We start from the raw sequence: 3,688 nt of genomic DNA, 5'->3' as shown, positions 1-3,688 counted from the left end.
TGCTGACACCTTTCTGCTTTGTTTCTGCCTCTTTTACTTAAAAATAGGCAGAACGATAAAGAGCAGGAAAGAGGCCAGTAGCTGTCAGATGATTTTCCTACAGGTGGTGTGGCCAAATCAACCTCAGTTCTGGTATATTTGGACTTGAGGGCAATGAAGGTCAGTTACTGTCCTTCTCTACTGTCCTTTTGCCATGAGAAAAGACCAAGACCTTGGGCAGATCGTACTATAAGGACATGCCCAGCGTGCAAATAAGGCCGCAGATAACTAAAAGTAGTTTAATCCCCCATCAGAACTTCTTCTCATGGAAGATGACTCTCAGGGTTGTCAGCACACTCCATTTATTTGCTGCAATTCATCCCTTCCCATGTAACCAACCATAAATAGCTTCTGGTGAGGAAGAAGCAAGCTCCAGGCAGGAGCCAACCCATAGTCTCTTGTGAGTTGTTAGGCAATGCTTGTAACCTCTTAGCCTAGGCCAGTCGGAAAATGCAATGAAAGAATAGAATTTCTCGTAGTAAGATAGCATTTGTTTCTTATGTTGTTGGTACTTTTGTCTTCTGTGCAAAACTTGCAGGTTTCCATCGCAGGAATGCTGTTCTCACCAAAGCAGTCACGATAATGAGTGCCTTTGAGATGCTCGGAGAGAAATGTTCTGTGGTTCCTTCTGAATTACAGCTGTTCCTCAAATAAAAAGCGTTTTCCAATGCACTGAGCTGTGTGGGTGACCCATACGTGAGGCAGAGGGAAAAATGCAAGTGGCGGTTCCTGATGTGCCTGTTGGTTCAGGTCACTCACTCCTGGGCCGTGCATCACCCGGCGTGGTTCAAGAGCAGGCTTATCCCACAGCAGCCATCGGTGTGGTGTGCCTTGCTCTTGAACTTGGTTTAAACCCAGACTAGACCATGACTTATTAGTGAAAGCCTGATTGCTGGTAGTTCGATACTACAATTGTAATGTTAATAGGCAGGGAGAGAAGGATGCGGGAAGCAGGTGTGTGACTTCTGTGAACAGCGGCAGCACAGGCGTGTGTGACCCTAGGAATCCAGGGCACAGCAAAGCCTTTGCTTCTGATCCAGCCTATTGGTCTCAGAAGAGCTTCCTAAAGGACGAGAACGGCGTGCTCATCTCCGCAGGATCCAGCAGTTCCGTGGGCCAGGTAAGCCTTGAGTCAAAGAACCAGCTGGAAGCAGCTGTCACTAATACGCAGCTGGAGGCCGGTCAGTTCCTTTATCTCCCGTTATTAACATCCATGTCAGCGTAACGCAAAAGACCGGCATTTATCACTTTCCTGGTGTGAAGCAGTGGCTAGATTTTATCTACGTGTCTTGTCATCCTGGAACTGAGTGTTGCTGTCAAGTGTGCTTGCCAGTCTTGATTGCTAATTTAAACTGCTAGTGAGGGCTCTCCTGGCAGAGAGCAGTGCTTGTGTGTGCATTTGGTGGCTCGCTTATGAAGAGGAGGCACTTGATGGTTTGTTAGAGAGAGGTCTTTGGTGATCATGGTCAGGGAATGCTGGAGAACGCCTGGCAAGGTTATAACGCCACGCTGCTGGCGTACGGTCAGAGGGGCTCAGGGAAGAGCCCATGAGCGACGATCGGGTATGGTGCGAACAGAGGCTGGGTGCCCGTTGTGCGCCAAGAGCTCTTCAAAGCCCCCCGCACTCGGGAGAACCACAAGCAGTGCCAGGTGGGATTAGCACAAAGTGATGCTACATGGAGTAAATGGGTCGCACTGATCACCCAGCGGGCTCGAGTAGGGAACCCCAGTGGCCCAGGAGTCTTGGAAGTGACCATGGGCTGGCCAGAAGGCAAAGACTTGGGAATATCCCCAGAGGAGGGGGTGCCACGTGCTGAAGAGGCCCCACTGTATAACAAACTCTCAGAAGATGAAAAGCAACACGCCCTGTTCATTGTAAGCGCCATGTGCTTACAATGGTGGATGCAGCGACCGGCTGGCTGGAAACATATCCCATCCCCCCCACCCCTGCCCAGACACCATTCTGGGTCTGGAAAAACAAGTCCTGAGGTGACGTGGCACCCCAGAGAGTGGTCAGACAACGGACTCATTTCCGAAACAACCTCATAGACACCTGGGCCAAAGAGCGCGGCACTGAGTGGGTGTATCACACCCCCTGTCACGCACCAGCCTCTGGGAAAATGGAGCGGTACAATGGACTGTTAAAAACTACGCTGAGAGCAAGGGGGGGTGGGACATTCAGGCCCTGGGATGCACATTTGGCAAAAGCCACGTGGTTAGTCAACACGAGGGGATCTGCCAGGCGAGCTGGCCCTGCCCAGTCAGAAATCCTACATGCTGTGGGAGGGGATGGAGTCCCAGTAGCGCACGCAAAAAGTACGCTGGGCAACACAGTCTGGGTCCTCCCTGCCTCAGGCAAAGGCAAAGCCATTCGTGGGATTGCTTTTGCTCGAGGACCTGGGTGCACTTGGTGGGTGATGCGGGAGGACGGAGAAGTCCGATGTGTGCCTCAAGGGGGGTTGATTTTGGGCAAAAACAGGCAATGAACTGAATGGGGCAATGCAAACTGCTATATAATACTGTGTGTCACCTCTGTGTTGCATCCATGATACCAGAGTACGAGCCTCCCAAGCCATGGACGATAAACTGCGACACAAGCAGAGTGCAGCAGTGACGGAACGGTGCCTGACTCGGCGTGCAGCAGCCCAGGTATGGGACCTGGGCATGGCGTGAGCGGTGTGGAATAGGGGGAGGCGGCTGTGCTGGTTTTGGCTGAGAAGGGGTTAATTCTCCTCACCGTGGGGGGCGGCTGCCTTTCCGGCTTCCCGCGCTCTGCCGCGGGGGGGGGGGGGGCTGGGAGGGGCGGGGCCGCGGTGGGGGCGGCTGACCCCGACTGGCCAGTGGCAGGTTCACTCCATACCACGTGACACCACGACCAGGATATTAAGGGGGGGGGGGGGGGGGGGGGGCAGTTGCGGCTCGGGAGCGGCGCGGCGGCGGGTCGGCGGTGGGGGAGCGGCTGCGGCGCGTGGGGTTTGTTCCGGCGGTTCGTTCCCCCTCTCCCGCCCCCCCCCCCCTTCCCACCCCTTTCCCCCCACCCCGCGGGGCTTTGCGCCTCTCGTTGTTCTCCTTTCCATTGCATTTCTGTTGTTGTTTCTTTTACTTTCATTTATGAAACTGTTTTTATCCCAACCCACGAGCGTTACCCTTCTGATTCCCTCCCCCATCTACCGGTGGGGAGGGGGCGAGCGACTGTGTGGGGCTGAGCTGCCGGGCAAACCACCACAGGCCCTAGAAGTGAAGTTTTGGAATTTAACGCGGAGGCTTTTAGCTTTAAAAGTGGGGTTTGGACCCTGAAAGTGAGGGTTGGGGCCTATAGATGAGGCTTTTAGCCTTATACGAGGGGTTTGGATTCTAAAAGGCACGGTTTTCAAAGAAAAAATGCTGGTTAGAGCATGAAAGGACCGGAGTCGATGCTAAAAGTGAGGGTTTGGGAGCTAAAGAGGAGGCACTGAGCGTTACAGGTGGGGTTTGGATGCTGGAAGTGCGGCTTCGGGTGTTAAAACTGAGGCTTTGACTTTTAAAAGAGGAATTTGAACCCTGAAAGGGAGGGTTTGGCTGTTACAAATGAGGCTTTGAGCGTTAAAAGAGGGGTTTGGACCCTAAAAGTGAGGTTTGCAGTCCTAACTATAAGGCTTTGATGTTAAAA

General features: G+C 53.2%; 2 long non-coding RNA genes across 5 annotated transcripts in view; one reads left to right on the top strand and one right to left on the bottom strand.

Moving 5' to 3' along the window:
* LOC142051435 (uncharacterized) overlaps positions 1–3,688 on the top strand; it is a 175,215-nt gene that overhangs the window by 69,783 nt on the left and 101,744 nt on the right. The window lies entirely within an intron of this gene.
* LOC142051434 (uncharacterized) overlaps positions 1–3,688 on the bottom strand; it is a 140,546-nt gene that overhangs the window by 40,507 nt on the left and 96,351 nt on the right. The window lies entirely within an intron of this gene.

The sequence above is a fragment of the Phalacrocorax aristotelis genome, unplaced genomic scaffold, assembly GCF_949628215.1.
Source record: "Phalacrocorax aristotelis unplaced genomic scaffold, bGulAri2.1 scaffold_34, whole genome shotgun sequence".
Taxonomy (NCBI): domain Eukaryota; kingdom Metazoa; phylum Chordata; class Aves; order Suliformes; family Phalacrocoracidae; genus Phalacrocorax; species Phalacrocorax aristotelis.
The sequence above is the reverse complement of the archived record's forward strand: the minus strand, read 5'-3'. Positions and strand labels throughout refer to the sequence as shown.